Source organism: Equus asinus, chromosome 6 (assembly GCF_041296235.1).
Source record: "Equus asinus isolate D_3611 breed Donkey chromosome 6, EquAss-T2T_v2, whole genome shotgun sequence".
In the NCBI taxonomy this organism is placed as follows: Eukaryota; Metazoa; Chordata; class Mammalia; order Perissodactyla; family Equidae; genus Equus; species Equus asinus.
The window spans coordinates 47,456,162-47,478,707 of NC_091795.1; the positions used below are offsets into that span (position 1 = coordinate 47,456,162).

The 22,546-nt window shown below is 47.8% G+C and overlaps 1 long non-coding RNA gene across 2 annotated transcripts in view; it reads right to left on the reverse strand.

Annotated features, from left to right (window-relative positions):
* LOC123286628 (uncharacterized) overlaps window positions 1-5,189 on the reverse strand; it is a 116,282-nt gene extending 111,093 nt beyond the window's left edge. For both annotated transcript variants that reach the window (XR_011503975.1, XR_011503973.1), the window contains exon 1: window positions 4,708-5,189. This is a non-coding gene — a long non-coding RNA (uncharacterized lncRNA). The remainder of the gene's footprint in view (window positions 1-4,707) is intronic.
* Between the last annotated feature and the right edge of the window lie 17,357 nt (window positions 5,190-22,546).

Consider the following 22,546-nt stretch of genomic DNA (forward strand, 5'->3'; position numbering starts at 1 on the left):
TAGAGCAAGAAATCCAAGAGAGAGAGCAAGGCGGAAGCCATGATGCCTTTTATGACCTAGTCTGGGAGGTCTCGCCCTTCTACTTCCACCAAATTATATATTCACCAGAAGCAAGTCACTAAGTCCAGCCTACACTCCAGCAGAGGAGAATTAAGCAACATCAGAAGTATTGAAGAATTTATGAACCTGTTTGAAACCACAATAGTCCCACAGCTTTCTTCTTACCCAAGCAGACCCCTATCTGGTCCTCAAGACACGTTCACACATCCTGTGCCCTACACACTGGGGGTGGGGGGCCAAGCCACATGTAGCAATGCTCTCCTGGCTCTGCCAAAAGCAGCTGGTCACAGGTGGGAGTCCACACTCTTCCTTGAGTTGACACTGATCCTGTGTCCCCCCACGGAAAGCACTTGTCAAAGTTCTCCTAGTGTTCTCCAGCCCGGGGCTAGAAGGAAGCACCCCCACACACACAACTCTCCAAAAAGGGAAGCTGGGGGCCCAGAGCACAGCAACAGTTCTCCCCAAAGAAATCCCATCACCGAGTCTTGTTCTTTTCTCTCTCTCCTCACTCACTCTTTTTCAAGGACATCCAACGGTCAAGAAGCAGGTTCCCAGAGATTTCCATTGAAGACAATGCAGAATTGTCTCCCATTCACTTTGCCAGGAAAAGTCTCAGGCTCGCATCTTTCATATTGGTATATAAAAGGATAAAGAACCCATCAGAAACCAGGAAAAGGGATGATGTATTCACAAATCATGTGAGTAAGGCTGGCTCTTGGATTTAAGAAAATCTTAAATTAGATACTATGTATCATATGCCAAAAAAAAAATCACTCCAGATATGTCAACAAAAAAAGAAACAACTTAGGGGCTGGCCCAGTGGCCGAGTGGTTAAGTTCTCGCGCTCCGCTGCAGGCGGCCCAGTGTTTCGTTGGTTCGAATCCTGGGCGCGAACATGGCACTGCTCATCAGACCACGCTGAGGCAGCGTCCCACATGCCACAACTAGAAGGACCCACAACGAAATATACAACTATGTACCAGGGGGCTTTGGGGAGAAAAAGGAGAAAAATAAAATCTTTAAAAAAGAAAAAGAAAAAGAAAAAGAAACAACGTAAAAACTAGAAAACCTTTAAGTGGATACTGGACCAATTTTGAAATAACAGAACCTTCTAAGCCTAAAGGCAATGGGGGGAAACCCACTGAGAAAAAAAATAATGGGTTTAACAGTTGTTTTTAGCTAAACGCTTAATAGACATTGAGAACTTACCGCTAAACTGAACCTCAGAAAATCGTCTCCTAGGATCAGATGCGGTAAAGACCGCAAGAAATCAATCTACACATTTTGTGACAGACCAAGAGATGTCTTCCTGTAATAGTCCATGAGTCACCTTGAACTGAACCCAATGTAGCACGTTCTAAACTCTGCAGTGAGACTATTTTCCACTGCAAAAAAAAAAAAAATCGTTTTGATAATGAACACAGCCAGAGAGAAGGCTAGATTTTTTGTTCATTCATTTCACAAAAGCTACCATGAGCCCAGACTCTGCCCAGCTCTGTTCCAGGCTCATGGACCCAATGGTGAATCAGACCGTGGTCCCTCCCTCCCTCGTGCATTATACCTTCTTTGGAGGCAGAGGGACAATACATAGGTACAGAAATTTACAAACTTGTTTTCATATTGTGAAAAATTGCATCATAATATGAGCCTGTATTTCTACAGCCCAGAATTTTCTTTGAACTGTGTTTTCACCATTTGGCAGAAAACCCCATTGAAAGCTGTGGTTCTCAACCTTTGCTGCACTTTGGACTAATGTGGGAAAATTTTAAAAATACTATGCTTGGGTCCCACTCCCAGAGATTCTGACATAATTTGTCTGGGGTACCATTTAGGCATCAGGATGTTTTTAATCTCCTCCAGCGCTTTTAATGTGCAGCCAGGGGAGAACCACTGAAAGGGGTAGATAAAAGAAATGACCACTAGATGTCGCTATCCCCAAAGGTTTGACGAGAAAACAGACGACAAGTCGTTGACTAAATGCTCACACAGATTTTGGACCCTAAGAAAAGCCCAACAGAAAATATTCCTCAATTTCTCTTTGGCCTGAATGAAGCAAATCGCCCAAAACCTAAGTGTGTTAGATTCCTCAAGCTGTCAAAACAAAATACCACAGACTGGGTATCCGCAAAAACAGAAATTTATTCCTCACAATTCTGGATGCTAGAGGTACAAGATCAAAGGGTCAGCAGGGTTGGCTTCAACTGAGGTCTCTCTCCTTGGCTGAAAGATGGCTACCTTCTCGCTGTGTCCTCGCCTGGTTCTGGTCATCCTTCTGCTGGAGTTGTCTGTGTCCTCATCTCCTCTGCCCGTAAGCACACCAGTCACATTCAATTAGGGTCCACCTATATGACCTCGTTTTACTGTAATCACCTCTTTAAAGGCCCCATCTCCAAATACATTCACATTCTGAGGCACCTGGGGTCAGGACTTCCACATAAGGATTTTGAGGGGACACCATTCACCAATAACACCAAGAAATCAAACCCAAAAACAATCCAGTTGATTAACTGCAAAAGAACAGTTTCCTAGCCATGCACAGTCCTCTCACACAGTAACTATGGCGCGAGAGCCGCATTTTTTTGGTCTCCTTTCCAAAGACCACACCTGTGATTCAATTTTAATTCAAAGCTTTTTAAATAGACCCCACACACTTAGAATTCAAGTATTCAGTGGTTATTTACTCCTGTTTCCTGAACCAGGACACTTGAGCTAAAAAAAAAAAAAAAAGAAAGAAAGAAAAAAAGCACAACAGCCTGAGAGAAAAGGAACAGAGCTATGTGATTGTTCTGGCATAAGTTATGTTCTTCTTATTTTTACAACACGAGCAATGCACGTTCATTGAAGAAAAGTTAGAAAGCAAAATACAAAAAACTAAAGTCATCCAAACTCCACTACGAAAGTCACACTTAGAATACGTCCATGAAGACTTTTCCTCACTGTGTATGTGTGTGTCCTCGAAAGAGGAACCATGTGATTTTGTCACCTGCTTTTCTTCACATCATAAAATATTCTGAACACTTTTCCACACCAATACTAATGCAGGGAAGACTTGAGAGAAGGAATCTATCATAATTTTATGTAGTTCTGTATTTATTTAGATAAAAATGATATATGTGTACACAGGAAAATTTCAAACCACAGTGGAGGGTATAAACGAAAAGGAAAACGCCATTTCTCCTCTTCATCCCCACCCCTACCCCCCAAACTCATCAATCAAGGACGAAACATTAAATTAGGACGGGCACTCTGTGCAGGTTGATCCCCACGTCCTATGAACCTGCCGCTGCATTGGAGCTGTGTGCTGAACAGTGACGTAAGGGTTGCCGAAAGTCCTTGTCTACCACAGAAAGCAAAAAAACAAAAGCCTGCAGCTGCCAGTCAGCGTGTCCGAATCCCACCACCAAAGTCACCCTTCCAGAGACTCTTTCTCTTTAGGGTTGTTATGGCGGTTGCCTCCAAGCATGATTGACTTGAGTTAACGCGCTCACACCCGCTTTTCTGTCTGGTGAAACCCTTCCTGTCCATTGAACACTACGCAAGAGAAGGTTCTAGAACTGCGCCCTCCCATACCGTTGCCGCTAGATGCCTATGGCTGTTTACATTTACATTCGTTGAAATGAAAAATTTAGCAAAACCGTGAAGTCTGGCGCCCCCTTTCCTGCGCCTCCTCACTGATACTGAGCAACAACCGACCCAGGGCAGAGACGTGTCCCTGGGCTCCGAGGCACGGCCGGAGAGGAGCTGCGGAGGCCGGGAGCTCTTCCACACTGCCTACAGTCAACTCAGGCCCCAGGACCGTCTTTAAAACCAAGCTGCCACCCCCGATTTGCATTTTTGTTGCAAAGGACCCCTTAAGGACCTCACCAGGAGCCCGGAGCCGTGTGAGCACAACCAAGCGAGGTTAGAAAGAAAGGATCCCTGGGGGCAAGCCCTCCCACCTACAAATGCCAGCCCCGCATCCCGACCCTCACACCGCTTTAAAGGTTCCCAACGGGCTCAACATCCTGTTCCCCTCGTCCCAAATCCTCGCGGGAGTCACATGTTCAGACCAGAATTGAACAGCCCCGCCCGGTGGTGGAAGGAAAGAGCCCGTTCCGGCGCCAAAATCCATGGGCACCAGCCGCCCGGGAGGAGTTCCAGCTTTATCAGGGAAGACACGCTGAGCCCTTCGGGGAGGGATTCGCTCCCAAGAGAGGGCATCCCACACCAAAAGCAAACTAAAATAGCTTCAAGACACCCCAAGCAAAGTGGAAATTTCCCCGAGCTTTGCCGGGCAGGAACGTGTCTAAATTGCTGCCCCAAAAAATCCCGCGACAGTGATGCCCACCCCCCCAACACACACCCCCCTCAACCACCCCCCACCCCCGCTGATTCAGAAGCACCAACAACACGACAAACTCGCTTGAACTTCAAGCCGCCACATGCTGGAATAAGCACAGGGAGAAACCAAATACCTTTCACAAAACCTGAAACAACCAGCCGCTCCTCCAGTAGCTCATGCGCGCACACGTGCACACACGCCACTGAGTATCTCACGGCAAATGAAACACACCCTAGGAGCAATCCGGCTGTGAAATTTCCTCGCGAGTTTCAGCACAAGCCAAGCAGGTTTCATAGAAGCCACGAATAACAGAAGCAAGTTTTTACCGTTTTCTGCTTTTCTTCCACACTTTCTCTCTTTCCTGCCCTGCCTACAGCCTTCTCGGCTCTTAGCCAAGTGAACTGCACCCAAGACAGCAGCCTGGACACCTTTAAAAGCTCTGGGTTCACTACCGGCTTAATCTCATGGCCAGCTGGACAGAGGAGGGAAGAGGCTGAGTTCCGTCGTGCTGAACAGCATCACAGGGCCCTAGGGAAGTGTGCTCACCCAGGGAATGGGGAAGGAAGGAGCAATGAAGCAGATCTGAGAGCAGGCCCCTGCTGCCCTTCTCCTGAAGCTGGCAGCTGGTGAGGCTGGGTCCCTGGAGACTGAGAGAAGCCCTGGGAGAAAGTCTGGCCGTGTTCAGGGTGCTTTCTGTCGGTGAAGGGCACTGTCAATCAAGTGCAGCAATTGCGGGAAGCAGCATCTTGCGTGCCCCTGATCCCTTTCCATACAGAAAACCCACCCTCAGCATTAGCTTCTTTAATGATTTCTGGTCTTAGAAGGCCCTCCAGTATAAAGCAAACAGCCAAGAAAGGGGAAAACTTCAGTTTTATCAGCTGCCATCATCCTGCTGTCATGAGGAAATAGGAAACAGGATGGAGGTCTGAGGACTGGCAGGAACTCAAAGGAAACCCCGAGAAAAAGAAAAGGAAGCTGGAGCAGCCAGAGGTGTTATTTTGCTGGAACTGACCCTGGACACAATGACCAAAAGCTAACAATTTCCAGTCAAGTTCAAGTTCAGGGCCCCAATAGCCCAGTCCACACGCTAGTTCCCAAGGCTCTAAGCCAGGACAACGACTCGGGTCCCGCTGGGAACTTCAGCCTTCTGTTGGGCAAACAGGGGAAACAAGACCCAAAAGGGTTGGTCAGAGGCCATTGGGTGAATGTGACTCACAGAGAACTTGGTTTGTGTGATACAGTTTTGGCCCCCGCAGGGTTTTTAAAATCTGAAATACCAGCCAACATTTAAAGATCAAGAGATTTCACCTTTAAAAAAAAAAAAATCCAGATCATCGCTTCTCTTGAGAAATCAGCTCTCTGGCTCTGTTGGTTCACTTTCTGGTTGGAGCTGAGTCATGGCTGCAGCTTGGCAGGCGCCCTCCACAGTCGCCCACTCCCACTGTCTCCTCGCCCTGCAATTGCTGTCAGAGGCCGTTCATCCTCGCTGTGACTGTGACATTAACACTCCAGCCGGCTTCACTTGTGTGCTGTAAGCAATGGGCTGTGGCCGTGTCCTAACATATACGGGGGAGAGGCTGCACGCTGGGGGGCATAATGAGGCCATGGCAGTCCCAGTGCCCCCATGACCAAAGGGCACAGGCTCTGGGGAGCCTCAGGGGAACTTGTAGCAGAGGGTTTCGCCTAAGGAGCTAAGTTATTACCCCCCAGGAAGAGGAGGTCTTGAGGCTGGTCTGTCAATACCAACATTAGGCTCCATTGAGCATGGCAGACTGCATCCCGGCTCCTCATGACAGGATGAGCCACATACAGGTGTCAAGGCCATGCCTAAGGGAGGGAGGCATTCTTGGCCAATCCTGTTGATGAGACAGCCTGGCGAACCTCAGGAACAAACTCGGCTCACCAGGTGGCACGAGAAGTGGCATCCCCAGGAAGTCGAGGCTGCTCCGGATGTTGATGACCAGGTTTGGTGCTGGGTCTGTACCTTGTGCGTGTCAGCAACACTATTAATGTCTCAGAGGAAGCACTCCTTCAGGTGTCGTCAAGCCTTAGAGCAGGATGGGCACTCCTCAAACATCCGGTGGGCATCTCTCCTATCACTGAGAGAACCGGAGCCCAAGAGGCCGAGAGATGCTCCAGAGGTCAGAGAGCTCACTGACAGAGCCAGAGCCGCACTGGGGGCCCTGACTTCTGACTCTGAGCCATTCCCCTAGCCCACGCTGCTCCAATCACCAGGAAAGGATACGGAGCCATGTAGGAGGTTTTCCATTTTTACTCAATTGAGCCCAGATTTCTTTTAAGCGTAGCTACTTTTTCTGAAACTCAAGCTGTCCAAAACCCTACCACGTAAGCTTACTGCAAACGTTGGGGTCAAGCCATGATCAAAGTTAAGAGTTGAGTGCCCAGTAGCCAAATGGGGCAGGGTATCCTTCCGGAGAAAATCTCAAGTCCTAGTGCCAGCAGAAGAGTCAGAGCCAAGTTCTTGAGAGAAAGCCAGGAGTTTCACCAGGGAGTCCAGCCTAATTCCAGGAGTATAGAGGCAAAAGGAGGAAAAGGATGGGAGCCCCGGAGTTGAAGGTCAGATTGGAAGGGGATCAGATGGAAGAGGGGTGGCAGGGCTCTAGGGACCCCATTCACATTGTAGTCTAAGGATTAGAGCCCCCTGGAATTGGGCAGTGCACAGGCTGCACAACTACACATGGTGGCATGACCAGGAGTGACAAAATGACGTGTATCAAATAAATGTTGCTCTGAATGGCACAAGACTGTTTGTGGCTCACCCATTTTGGTCAGGGGCTAAGTAGTACAGGACACTACAAGTTGACTTAAAGGTGAAGTATTCCTTGCTAATTTGTAGCCTGACACTAATCCATGGATATAAATATATGTTTATTTGAGTTTATTACATTCACAAGTATATGGGTTTAATATCTTAAATGCAAAACAAATCCAAGAAAGAATGTGTAGGTGTGGGGGACTGGAATTAGCCACCCCAAGGTATGTCTCTTTGGCATGAGGATTATTTGGGGCTGGTTACTTTTGAAAACTGCAGACATGAGAGAAATCCTGAGAAGTAGAAGTTACCCTATGTGAGACATATTTACATTTGTAAAGGAAATCTCTATCTATAAAGGTGTCTTCCTCTCTGTAGCAGGAAGAAGGGAGGATGATCTTATCTCTAGAAACTCTCATCAATGCAGAAGTCCAGGACTTAAATCTTAAATCTTGTTTACTGTGCTTTTCTGATAATCTCCCATAACTGACTCCCCCCACCCCCAACATCCTCTTTTGTCTTTAGCTAAGGATGGTATATAAGGTGAGAGCTTCCGCCATTTTGGTGAGTTGCTCAGTTTTCCTGAGTGTCTCCCGTGTATACATGTTATAAAGCTTTGTTTTGATTTTCTCCTGTTATTCTGTCTCATGTCAATTTAATTCATGGTCTGGCCAGAAGGGCCTAGAGTGGGTAGAGGAAATGTCTTTCTCCGCTACATAGGGAAATATCTTTACGGTATTGAAACTTCTTTTGAGTCCTAGGGGTCCCTCCTTCTAGCCAAGCCGTGGCTCAGTCCTATCAAATTAGTGTCATTCCTTGTGCCCTGGGGAAGGAAGCACCACTTCCCCCCAGGTCAAAGAAGTCATTTTTGGAGTTTCAGCATAGAATTTTTAGGGTCCATAAAGAGATAATAGTTTTGAAAGCCAGGTCTTGTTCAGAAAGAGAAAGGTCTTCTAAATTCCAAAGCTCCCCTTTTTCTATCAGGAGTAAAACTTGAGATCTTAGCCCAGATTTGTACTATAAACCACATGCAAAGAGCATGCAAGATTGGATGTCAGGGTATAGTTTTTGTCCAGGCAAAATAACCAATAACTATCCTATAGATAAGAAAGTTAAGGTGAGTTTTACTGGGCTAGAGTGAGGATTATAACCAGGAAAGGCCTTTTCCAGAAAGGAAGAGAGCATTCCGGAGAGGCATGGTTTCCAGTACAGTCTTATACCTTTTTAGAACAAAGAACATACATTAAACACACCCAGGATACATACTCATCAATGTTTCAAGAGGTATTCAGTTGCAAATCAGCAGGTCAACATGACCCTGATGTCAGGAAAGGGACTAAGACAGGCGTTACCGATAGGACATAGGAGGGGAAATATGCATTCTTATCTTAAAAGAATGCATTCTTTACTTAAATGGTTAAAGTAGCTGTACAGTAGATATTTGATAGGCCATAAATCAGGCTTCTTTAGTTCAAGTCAAATTGGTTTTGAGCCCCAATAGTTACCCTTTATATCTAAAGATATGAAAATCTCTTGTCTTTGTTTTGTGAGGAAAAAAATAAAAGTATAAGTAGCAGGAAGAAAATAGTGAGGGCAAGACAAGGGTCTGAGCCTTTAAGAAGGAGGACAGCACCCCCACCATCCTGGGTTTGAAAGGAACTCTATGTCATTTGAGAGTGAGCCCTACGTGTTCCAGGTTGGTGTCCCAGTGGAAGAGACGTGCATTCAAGATGGTGTCCAGCAGGTGAAGGAGCAGAGGGAGGCTGTGGCAGAGGGGCCAGGTGTCCAGAGTCTATGTTGGTGAGCAGGAGCCAGCGGTTCCTGAGTGTCACAGCAAGGACCCCTGAAATGCTGAGACATTCAGCAGACACAGAATCTGAACACTACCTCAGGTGTGAGAGAGGTACCAACTGGAACTACCTGTCCCCATCGAGTTACTCAGTCTTTGAAGGCTGGTCACATATCATTCATGCCCACGTCACTGCTTCAGAGTGAGCTGGGTGGCTCCCAAGGATGGTGTCAGGGGAGGGAGCCACACTCAAACCTGCCAGCTCCTTCATGAAGTCTTTGCCTTATTCTGCTTGGGCTGCTATAACAAATACCATAGACTGGAGGTTTAAAAAACACACATTTATTTCTTACAGTTCTGGAGGCTAAAAGTCCAAGATCAGGGTGTCAGCATGGTTGGGTTCTGGTGAGAGTCCTCTTCCCAGCTTGGAGATGGCTGACTTCTTGCTGTGTCCTCATGTGACAAAGAGAGAGATCATCTCTCTTGTGTCTCTTCTTATAAGGGCACTGTGATGGTTAACTCTGTGTGTCAACTTGACTGGGCTAAGGATGCACTTGATTCAGTCGACTGAGAGAAGAGACGCACCCTCACTAATGTGGGTAGTATCACCCAATCCCTTGGGACCCCAATTGGAACAAAAAGGTGAAGAAAGGGTGAATTCCTTCTCTTTCTTCTTGAGCTGGGACTTCCATCTTCCCCTGCCCTCAGCCATCAGAGCTCCTGGGTCTTGGGCCTTCAGACTCTAGGATTTACACCAGCAGCTGCCTGGTTCTCAGGCCTTTGGACTCAGCCTGAATTACACCACCAGCTTTCCTGGGTCTCCGGCTTGCAGATGGCAAATTGTGGGATTTCTTGGCCTCCATAAACATGTGAGCCAATTCCTATACGAAATCTCCTCTAATATATATTTATATAAATCCTGCTGGGTCTGTTTCTCTGGAGAACCGTGACTAGTACAGGCACTAATCCCATTCATGAGGGTTCACCCTCATGACCTAATTACCTCCCAAAGGCCTCACCTCCAAATATTATCACATTGGGGGTTAGGGTTTCAACATATGAATTTTGGAGGAACACAAACATTCAGTCTAGAATAGGCTGTCAGTAAAGGTTACAGCACAGCCACCAGGCAATCGCCCAGAGCCCCGTGGAGTAGCCCAATCTGGCCTCTTCTCCCCACCTCTCGGAGGCATTGGCAGCCACCTTGGCCAAGTTATGCCCATGGGAAAAGAGTGGGGACCACAGAAAGTCACCATGGTAACCCAGATAACCCATTTTATTTTCATGCTGCAAAAATACAAAGCAGGCTCTAGGCCAGAAACAGGTGGTGGGCATTCTGGGGTGAAGAATGCCCTTCGAATTTTCTTGGCTAAGTTGGGGAACATCCCCGGGCTGCCCCTTGGCAAGGATTTTGAGGATCACCTAGAGGGATTGATGAATGCTTGTTGAGGATGCTTTCGACGTACTTTGAGCTTTTCAGAGGAAACTGCCATTTCCAGATAAGGCATCTCATTTTCAATCTCTTGGGATTAATGTGTAGGGACCAGAGATGGACAAACTCTTTCATGTTTTCCTCTAATTTCAGAAGTGTTCACTATTTGGGGGAAAATATGTATCTTCTCTAAATTGCTCAGGTTTATTTGTCCTGGAAAAGTTGTATTTTCACCCCGGCTAAGTCGGCTGTGGCCCAGCTCAGGTGCAGGTGGGACCTCAGGCTGTTACTCCCTGAGAAGTGACAGCCTGAGCAGGCAGGAGAATCTGAGATGGCAGCTGCCTCTAAGCCGAGGTCCTTTTGAAGATGATCTTCAAAGTCTCAAATCCACAATGTGGAGGGCGGAGAGAGCACTGAAGAGGAGAGCGATGGAGCAGGAGGATTTCCCCAATGGCTTTAATTCTACTTCTCCGCTAAAGTGCCCAGCCCGCACCCCCGGTAGGGAAACTGTAAAAGCTATTATCCAAACCCAGACACTTTTAAGAGACAAAGAGATCACTCTTAATAATTACACTAAGATACGGGTTGACAAACTATGGCCCAGGGGCCAAATGCAGCCCACCACCTGTTTGTACAGCCTGTGAATACAGCCACACTCATGCCTTTCCATATTGTCTATGGCTGCTTTCCCACTCTGACAGAAGAGGTGAGCAGCTGGGACAGAGGCCATATATGGCCTTGTGACCACACCAGGTTTGTTTTGCCCACAGCACGAGTATGCCAATCACTGAGACCACAAGTTTGCAAAGAGAAAGGGTTTACTTACAAGACAGCCAAGTGAGGAGGCGGGAAACTCAATCCCAAATCCACTTCCCTGAAAAATGAGGATTAGGGATATTTGTGGGATAAAGGGATGGGGTGGTCTCAAGGATGGGAATAGATGATTGGAGGTAAGGAGAAGTGAGGCAATTGATGATCTGCGCAAGTGTGAACTTCATGGCTCTTCATAGGACGCATGTTCACAAAATGGTGGCATTACCACGGTCTGAGGGTGGGCTTTTTGGCTCCTTGACGTCAAAGGGTCACCTATCGGTCATCCACACAGGCCTTGTTGATGAGTGTTCTTATCGGGCTTGAACTGGACAAAGAGTCAACTCTCAGTTCCTGAAAAACTCAAGGACCTGTTACCACGGTGACCCAGGCATCAGAGATGTTATCTCTAGGATGGGTTTCAGTAAGGCATTATCTAACTACTTTTGCAAACAACTAACTGAGTATAGTTAAAGCAAGTTGGCCTCCAGTTTCACTCTGACTTTTTATAAAAATGTTTGGCAACCCCCACTTTGCTGACTCAGGGACCACATTTTGAGAACTACTGGTACAAAGGATTCATATCAACCTGCAAGAGGATTTCTGGGTTCCTAGAAAAGCCCTTTGCCAGATGAGCTCACAGCACAACAGAAGTCATTCCCAGGTGCCTCCAACAGAATCTGCCTTTCTCACAAATTCTGAAATTACTGCTGACCTCTGGTTTGGGAGTGAGTGGCAGAACGCCTCCTTGAAGCCCAGGCAGTGGGGCAATGGTTCCAAGTAGCAGGACAGAGAAGAAAAATCCTTCCCCATCTGCAGAACCTAAAGCTCTGTGACTTACATACAGACTGTACAGCCAAGACTCCCTGTTTTCTCCTTCCCCCAAAAATTAAAGTGATAGGATGGCCCTCTCCCTTTTCCCAGCAGCCTCAGGCAGTATGTTGTCCTTTTGCGATCCAAAGCTGAACATGGTGCTCATTTTAAAGCTGATTCCATCTGTATGGGAATCATGGAGGAAATGAGCTTTGCCCCGCAGCTATTCCTCGTAGAGCTGGCCTGGGTCTCTCTGTAAACTCCCTACCCGAGGTAGGTTCAGGAAGATGATGAATGAGAAAGAACTCACTGGTTTTACTGTTCACTAGTCTACAGACCAAGTGAGGAGTTCTAAGTGATGATGATGATGGTGGTGATGATGATGATGATGATGATGATGGTGGTGGTGATGGTGGTGGTGATGACAATTACAATTTGTGAACAGACATGTTCACATTTCATCCTCATGACAATTCAGTGAAGTTGATACGGCTGTGGTCACCAGTGAATAGAGTAACTGAAGCTAAGAGTGGTCAGGTACCTGCCCAAGGACGCCTGTTACAAGTTGAATTGTGTACCACGCAAGCTCATATGTGGAAGTCCTGATCCCCAGTAGCTCAGCATGTGTTCTTATTTGGAGACAGTAATCAAAGGAGGTACAGAGGTAATCACGTTAAAATGAGGGTGGCCCTAAGCCAATATGACTGGTGTCTTTATAAAGGTGGGAAACTTGCAGACAGATGCATAGAGGCTATGCGAAGAGACACGGGGAAAGATGGCCATCTACAAGCAAAGGAGAGAGGCCTGGAACAGGCTCTTCCTCACAGTCCTCAGGAGGAACCAACTCTACCGACACCTTGATTTCGGGCTTCTAGCCCCAGAACTGTGAGACAGTCATGTCTGTGTTTAAGCCACCTGGTCTATGGGACTTCGTTATGGCGGCTCTGGCAAACTAATGCAACACCCAGTTGGTATACAAACCCAGATGTGACTGACTGCCACTATTGGACCCCACGGCCCATGAGCACGCCACCTGGCCAAGAGGATTCAGCAGCTGCTCCATTTAGGCTCTGCCAAGATCTGGCTGGGACCTGCAGCCAGTTCCGGCCCCAAAACTAAAGCTGCCAAAGAGGGAACCCCGACGCCTGTTGCTTCATGCATATCCCTCCGCCAGCCTATCCACGCCATCTCAGGGCTCCTCAGTTCTTCATGGTGCCTCCACCAGCTGGTTCCTTGGGACACTGATAGCCACCCAATTTACCCCATTCTCTTCCCCCATCCAGAACACTCTGGAACCCTTGTTCCCCTGTAGACAACCTCCTCTGCTGCTCAGCCTTTCTGCTGAATGCACTGTCTACCTCCTGCTTCCCTGAGGGGGAGGCTGCTTCTTCTCCCACACTCCCCAGATCCAAGGCAGGAAGACAGGGCAGATACATGCTTCCCATTCATAGGTGCTGCTTCAAAGACATTACTCTTTCGCCCTTGGCGAAACTTCTCCTGCTCTGACACTCCTAACATCTACCACAGCCAGCGTTCCTCTCTCCAGGCTACACCTATCTCCATTGAGAACTTTGGCACCTGCCGTCATCTTAAGAGATTTCAACATCCACGTGAAGAATCCATCCAACACCCCAGGCTCAAAGTTCCTCAGCCCCTAGGACTTTCACCTCCACTCCATCCACCCATGCTCACGGCCTCACCCAGACCTGTGCCACCCCCTGAACAGCTCCACTTCAGACATTGTAAACCATGGCCTCTTGCCCTTCGACCTCTCTCACTTCCTCCTTCCCACCAGCCCTGTGCTCTGCCCCTCCCTCCACTCTCAGCAGAGCACGTGCATTCCTGTCTTTCTAGCCAAGACTCTTCTTTCCCCTGCCTCTGGATTCCATTCCTGCCCCCGGGGAGTGATCACAGCTACCAGTTCGCTCTCATCAGTACTCCATCTGTCTTCACCCTTTTCCTCTATATGGCCCTTTCCCATCCGTATTTAATCTCTGCCAAATCTCGCTCATCTTTAAACAGAGAGAATTCCATACGTATGAAATTTTTTTCTGGAAGATATATAAGAAATTGATCACAATGGTTACTTTTAGAGAGAGGGACCGGGGATCTGAGATGAAAAGTACCAAATTTTACTCTGCACTTTATACATTTGCTATAATGTTTGATTTTTTTTAACACTTACATGTCATATTTTCACTAAAAATAGCAAACAAATGAAAGGATAATGATTTAACCATTGCCACTTCTCTCTTAGAAAAAGCCCTCCATTGGCCCCATCCTTCTGTCTTGTCATTCAGAGTCAACCTCCTTCGCAGTTATCTTTGTTCTCTGCCTCCACTGGCCGGCCTCTGAGAGCGGGTGCCTCCCCCACCGCTCCACTGAAATTGCTGGGAAAGGTTATCGTCATTGTTGTTGCTAAATCTGGACCACATCCTGATCCTCCTTGACCACCCTGCGGGGACTGTTCCCCCTCCATGGCTGCTGTGGCATGCTGCTTCTCTCCTTTCCTGTTCTAAATGATGTTGGTGTCTCCCAGGGTGCCACTCCTCTTTCTTCCCCTCAAACACTACAAGATTTCATCCACTTTTGTGGCACGAGCTATAATATGCTGAGGACTCTCACATGTCAGCCTCCAGGCTTGCCCTCTCCTTATCTGACCACTACTGGTCATTTCCTCAGTCCCACCTCAAACTCTAGGGGTCAGGTCACCTTTCTCTGCACGCCCCAAATCTGCCCAGTTGGTGGCACCATCATCCCCTACACCAAGTCACCCTTGACTCTTCCTGCACCTTCTTATTCGCAGACCCAATTAATATCCAAATCCCACTGAGTTTATCAACTAAATACCTCTCTGACCTGCCTCCTCCCTCTGCCACATTTCTACTGTTGCTGCTTTAGTCCATGCCTGTACCACCTCTCTCCTGGAACTAACGCAACAGCTGGCTGGCCTCCCTGACCCCAGCCCTATCACCCTCAAACCTGGCCTCCTCACCAGCTACCAGAATGATGTATCTCAAAATGCAAAATCTGGTTTAAGATTCTCAGTGCCTACCTACAACTGAGACCTCCCCAACAAAGTCTGAGCTCCTTATTTTTTTCTGTTTTTTTGCTTTGTTTGTTTTGTTGTTGTTGTTGGTTTTTGTTGGGGAAGATTCACCCTGAGCTAACATCTGTTGCCAATCTTCCTCTTTTTTTTCCCTCCCCAAAGCCCCAGCACATAGCTGTATATTCCAGTTGTAAGTTGTTCTGGTTCTTCTATGTGAGCCGCCACAGCATGGCTACTGACAGACAAGTGGTGTGGTTCCACGCCCGGGAACTCAACCTGGGCCACTGAAGCAGAGCACACTGAACTTGAACCACCAGGCCACCAGGGCTGGCTCTGAGCTCCTCCTCATGGTTTATAAGCCCTCCACGATCTGGCCCTGTCTATGCTCCAGCCTCATTTCCTACCACTCTCCACCACAAATGTGCAGATCCAGGTTCACTGAGAAACTTGAAGCCAGAGCATCTGCAGTCATTCCCACCTCCAGGTTCAGGCTCCCTGGTAACACCTGCAGGGCCCTGGGCCAAGAGTACCAAAGGAGGCCCATGCCACATGTGTCTAAATGTGGAAATTTCTAAATCAAGCTAACAAACAGTCCAATAAATATTTCCTCTGTTTTAATTAAGATATAATTTACATACCATAAAATCCACCATTTTAAAGTATGCAATTCAGTGGTTTTTAGTATGTTCTCAGAGTTGTGCAACCTTCACCAGTATCCATTTCTAGAACATTTTAATCACCCCCAAAAGAAACTTGTACCCATTGACAGTCACCACCCATCCTCTCCTCCCCCTAGCCCATTGTAACTGCTAATCTTTTTGTCTCTATGGATTTTCCCATTCTGGACATTTCGTATGAATGGAGTCATATAATATGTGACCTTTTGTGACCAGTTTCTTATACTTAGCATTACGTTTTTAACGTTAATCCATGTTGTAGCATGTGTCAGTGTTTCATTCCTTTTATGGCTGCATAATATTCCACTCTGTGCATATACCACATTTTAATTATCCATTCTTCAGTTAATGGACATTTCCAGTGTTTCTACCTTTTGGCTACTGTAAAAAAAAATGCTGCTGTGAACATTTGTGTACAAATTTTTGCGTGGATATATGTTTTCAATTCTCTTGGGTATATGCCTAGGTGTGGAATTGCTGGGTCATATGTTAACTCTATGTTTAGCTTTCCACAGCAGCTGCACCCTTTTACATTTCACCAGCAGTGTATGAGGGTACCAATTTCTCCACATCCTCGCCAGTACTTGTTATTTGCCATCTTTTTTATTATAGCCTTCCTAATTAGTTAAAATAACTTTTTCCTCCTACTTTGACAAGTACTTTCATAATAACAGGGAAGACCCAGTTTGCATTTAGAATCATTGAACTTCTTGGGGTTTAGCACTGGAATGTGGCATGTGGGGAAAGCCAGTCCTTGGCCCCCAGCCCATGGCCTGTCCCTTCACTATCCACCCCTGCATTTGTCCTGCACCGCAAAAGCCTCTCACACATGTGTGTGGACAGTCCAGCACTAGCATCCAAGCTCCATTCACACACCCACAAAGCAGGCTTCTCTTGGGCCTAGAGGTTTGTGCCTCAGTGACATAGTCTGACCCTAAGAGCAGAAGGCCTGGCCCTGGAAACAGGCTCAGCACCATTGGAGCAGGAAATTCTGGACTTGCAGAACCCAGAGCATGGTCTGGAAAGTGCAGGCTTTGCACAGACACACCCCCTTGTCCCATAGTCTTCTCACCCCTTGTGGGAGAGGAGGGGCTGAAGGAGGGCCATAGTGGTCCTCTGAGGTGCAGTGGACAGTTCAAAGGTCCCTCTTGCCCACGGCTAATGAAGACACTGTCATACTCGTGTTGTCACAGCTTTCCAGAAGGTTTTATCTCTCTGGAAGATTCCCAGTCATTCTCGAAGATACAGCTCAGCAGGTATGTCATATGAGAAGCCTTCCCTGACACCCCTCACAGTGTGCCAGGCAGGGCACTGGGCCTTGGGGACCCAAAGGGGAGGAAGACACAGTTAATTGCAGCTAGAGGCAGGGAGCCTGATAGTGGCGACAGCCAAGAATACACTGGCCAAATACAGAGTGACCATTGTAACAGTCAGGGTGTGGCTGGGGTGCTGGTGGGGCATGTGGGAGAATCACCTCACCCCGGCCTGGGGGACTTCAAGGAGGGCCTCCCGAAGTGAATGAGCCCTAAGCTGAGGCCAGGAAGGCAGGCTAGATGTAACCAAGCAAAGAGGAGTGCGCTAGCAGGGGCTTCTCCGGTGCTGCCCAGGCAGACATGCTCCAACGTGGCTGCCTCCCCGCCATCAACATTAAGCAGCACGTGGTGCAATTGTGGAGGCTGAACATGCAAAATGCTTACTGCATCTCATGCATGACGGGTTGTATTAGACGTGCTAATCATTGCCCATTCTGTTCCCACCCCTTTCTGAGAGAGTAGCCCCTGACCTTGGCCCCTGTCCCCCACACTCTCATTTCTAGTTGGAAGAAGGGGAAGCCGTGAAAGGCCAGTGTGAGGACTGGCAAGTGACTGGGGGCCAGGCGGAGAGGCCTCAAGGGCTGCTTGATAGCAGTCAGGAGAAAGAGCTGACAGGAAGGGAACCAGAGACACAGAGTCCTGTGCCGACTCCCGGGCCAGCTCAGGACCCCTTGAGGCCCTACTGCAGCTGGGTGGGCCAGGAACAGGAACCTTCGCCACGGCCCCCTCTCTGGATCATGCTGCTTCTCTTCCCACTGTGAGAAGGGAAAGGGGAAAACAGATGCCCAAACCAGTTTGTTCTTTGTAAATTGCTCTGGTGGAAAGGTTTACTGTGGGCCAACTATTAAACCGTCAGCTAAACTTTGGCATTTTAATTATCCACACATTCCAGTTATTTGATTTATTCTCCATCGCCCCCCCCCCCCATGGTTTCCAATCCTTTTTACAAAACACAACGTCGTCTCAGACCATGTTTTGCAGATCACGTTTCTTGGGGGCGGGTCCAGTAAAATAGTACGGCCGATAGAGAGAGCAATTTTTCTTCCCGCCTGTGTTCTCCCCGCTCACCACAAGAGGGAGCCGGCAGGTCCCATTTGGACACGCTGCTCTCTACCCGTCATACCCCTCATTCAAGTAAGTGGGAAGGTGAGGTGGTACAGAGCCGGTGCCGGTGCACCACGCCGGCAATTCCCGAACTTTCTGGTACACAGCACTCTGTAGAACACTAGTATTTTTTGGCAACTTATTTAAAGGGAATGAGAGATAAACACCTGTTCTTTAAAAAAAAGAGATGTGGGGAAAGCGAAAAAAGCTTTCTATTCATTGCAGTTCGTAATACTATTGCATGTGGGTATTGTTCATTTTATTTGGAGGGGGATGATAAAATAATAAAATAATTCTACACAGTAATTATAAATTAATTGGTATGTTAATGGGACACAAACTTTATTGTTTAAGTTATTTTTAAAATATTAGGGCATGTAAATGATAAGGTGATTCTCGTTTTGTGTTCAAGAGATGGTTCTTAATGGCACAATGTGAAGCATTTTGAATACCAAGTTAGGGAGACTGGAAGTCCTAAATGTTGTTAAATCAAGGAATTGTATGGACGAGTGGGAAGATTTACTTGGTGACAGTGTGCTAAATGATCAGGAAGACGGCCTCAGAGACAGACCAGATGGGCAGCCCTGGTCACGTGGGAGTGGTGGAATGATAAGTCAGTCAGGGGTGACAAAGGTGAGGAAGAAAGGGAGCATACTGAGATTATGAAGGAGTCATTGACAACACCGGGCTCCCAATTGAAGCGGCGGACACGGGAAGGGACTGGAAGCAAGCTAGGAGACAGACTCAAAACTGGTTGGGGTTGAGGCAAGAGTCGCAGGGGAAGGACAATTCGCTCTGCATTCAGCACCTCAATTCATCTCTACAGTGTAATCACAGCAGCATTTAGATACATTTGAAAAATAGTGGAACATATCTGTGTGAAGTATTATATATTGAATCTCCAGGCAAGGCTTGTTGCACAGGTCACAGACCCCTTGCGATGACTCTGCAGCACCTTCCACCCTGCCCTGGGTTCCTTGGCCTAGGATATGAAGAATGTGAATGTGTGATGGGAAAGAAACATGGGATGCTGTGAATCTATCAGCGAAAGAATTGCCCTAGCATTCTTGTTCCGACGGAGCAGCAATGGAGACCTATCTCCAGAGGGGTGGGGAGAGCTTGGGGCAGACCCAGACAGCCCTCAAATCCCATGCCTTGGGTAGAGTTCCCATCTTCTGGCTTTTCCATCCCCCTCAAGCCCAAAGTCCTTCTGTGAAACCAACCTTCCAGTCCCCTGAGCTCCTGTGGCTCAGCATGCAATCAAGAAAGGTTCAACTGATGGGACTGTGAGCAACCCAGATGATTTCCTTCTTCTCCGCAGCTCCCTTGCCAGGACAGCCTCCCATAAGAACTCCCCCTGGAGTTCCTGAGGCCAGATGTAGGGGCTTTTCTGCAGAAATCTGCAGTCAGCCTGAATAATCACTATTGGGCAAGAGGATGGGCTCCAGACTCTCAGTCCCATCTGAGTCCCTCTCAGCTAATAAGACAAGTCTGCCCTTGGAGGGGAAGCTACACAGACGAGAAAGCAGGAGACCTTCAGAGCAGCACCACAGGCCAACTACGCTCATCAGGACTGAATCACAGCACAGGCTCTGCAGGGAACAGTGCCTGGCCCACCCCGCTCCCAAACGGATACAGGCATTTGTTGAGGACAAAGCCACCTGAGGTGCCAAAGGTGATGCTGTGAGAGTCCAGGAGATGCAACACTCTCCATGAGAGGTTTCCATCTAGGAAAGGAGAGACATGAGCCTAAATGATCCTGTCCTTTCTCGCTAACTGGTCTTCGTCATCTTTTAGCCTCCCACAAGCACTGTGTCTGGCACACAAATGATGCTCCCTAAATGTCTGGTGATCATTACACAAAACGTGCAAGAGGCAGCTCGTAAGAGGAAGAGAATGTGTGCATGCAATTGCTGTGCTCTGAAGACCATTTACAACAGGATTTCTCACTAGTGGCACTATGGACATTTGGGGCCAGATCATTCTTTACTGTAGCTGTCCCGTGTATTGTAGGATATTTAGCAGCATCCTTGGCCTCCATCCAAAGATGCCAGTAGTACCTCTTCTCTCAGCTGTGATGACCAAAGTGTTGCCAGCCACTTTCAGATGTCCCCAGGGGCAATGTTGTCCCCATTGGGAATCACTGGGTCATAGCCTTTATGTCATCCCCCTAGCCCATGCTTCTGTCAGGGCCCCGTGGGATTTCTCTACCCTGTTTTAATGAAAAGTATGCTTCCTGAAATCTGTCACCTCAGAACCTTATTCTCTGTTTTTCAAAATGTTGACCAGCTAATATAATGAATGAATTCAAAATAAATTGTTAATGGAAATAGATGCCAGTGGTTCCCTCAACCATACTCACCCCCTCAATCCTTCATTTGTCACTGAAAGCAGAGGCTAATACTCTATGCCACTGAAACATCTTAATGGGAACCAGTTGGAATCAATCATATGACAATGAGCATCCGATGACATAAATACCCAAGGTGGCACAAAACTTTACGAGAGCTGCTACAACAAGCCACTGAGCACTTGAACTTCAGCTCAAGGTAACCAGCTTGCTCCCACCTGCCAGAAAGACAGAGTTCAACAGAATGGTCCGTGCCACTGTGGAAAAGTCATCTGCTCCTCCCAAGACCTCAGAGCCATGGCTAAAAATGGTGAGAACTTGAAGTGACGTCTAAATCCAGCCCTGAAACCACTTTGCAAATTTCTGTGTGTCCTCTGCCCCAGCTCCTGCTGCGAGGGCCATCCTAGGGATGAGAGGCAAGCTATGTGATCTCAAAGCCCCAAATTCTGATTTTCAAGCCTTTCCACTGAGATCCACCAGGTGACCCAGCAAGGATTACTTCGACATAACCCTATTCTTCTTCTAAAGGGAGAGAGGGAATGAGTGCAGAGAAAAAGCAGTGAGCCAGGTCATCTGCAGAAATGGCGCTCAGGAAGGCCATAGGCAGCTTCCCCATGGAGCATTTTCTCCTCTTGCCTGAGCTGACTGTGACATGAAGACATCCCTCAGACCCTGTCCCAGTTACTGGGAGTGAGTCAGCTCAGTCCAATGACTCTAATTCAATGCTTATTCACAAATTATAATTTTAGTACAATAGGGCACAGCTTTAAATAAGAGTTATGAGAAACCCACCCACCCATGACACGCCAGTGGGCTGCTCATCTCCCAACTTCGGGTGGACATTCTGTTAGTCATAGAGAAGCATCTGGGCCCAGCTCGTTTGTCTCCCCACTTTTTGTATCTCTAAACATTTTACCAAACAGACACTGAGTCAGAATAAGTGGGTTTAGCAATTAAAATCTGTGTGGAGGCTGCCTTGAGAAGCATTTGGTGAATTTGGAAATAAATATTCCTCCACAGCAAATCAAACACTCATTGTAAAAACCCGAATGTAATATGCATGAAGACAAACTCGAGCTAAGATCGCACACAATCATCTTTTTCTCCCGCAGCAAGGAACATAAAGGACTTCCATTTGCTTGCAGGGAAAGCTGAGTAAATTAGAGTAGAATTGTCTCTAAGTAGAAGGAGCAGGGAGAGCCTGTCAAAGGAAGCGTCTATCTGCTTCTGAATGAACACATTTCCTTCAGGAACCTTGTTCAGCCAAGGAGTACCCCCAGACTTCATCCCATCTCACCAAACCTGGTGTGTTGAAATGGAACAGTGTCAGGCAGTCTGAACACACTGGATTTCCAGTCGACACTCCTCTCCTTCAGTCTCTGAGGAGAACACAGGGCTGGGATGTTTCTGCATTCTGAATGCCCCTGCAAGGCCAGCGGGGGAGACCCTGTGCTGAACCTTCTCCCGACACAAGATGGGAGGAAAAGCCACCCTGGTAGCACCTCCTCCTACAGGCCTGACATCATGCCTGGAAGATGGTCCTCCAGGACGGTCATCTTGGTTCTCTCCATGTCTGCTGGGCGAGAGATGAAGCCTCTGGGAGCTACAGGCTCACTTTAACAGGAGTTGGTTAGAGCCCCAGCTTAGTAAGACCAAGACTTGTCTTCCATTTACACGAGCATCACTGGATATGTCTGCTTTGTAAAATTCCTGGATTGCAGACCGCACATCCCACCCCCAGCAGCTAGTGCAAACATCTGCCACCCAGGATCCAGGCAGATCCATCCACACACGCACACATCCCAGGTGCATCATTCCAGCCTCCTGCAGACAGCGCGGCTCCCGTCCGAGGGTGAGGACTGACAGTCCCTGGGAGAGCAGGGCCTGTAACAAGGGGATCAGCTATCACAAAGCCGATCCCTTCACACGCCAGCCTGGACTAAAGATCTCTCATTTTTCCTTCCAGATGTCCAGAGCCACACCGCAGGCTGACCGCGGATCTGGGCTGGGGCTGACTCCTGCTCCCAGCACGCTTTCCGTCGTGCCCTAGGAGAT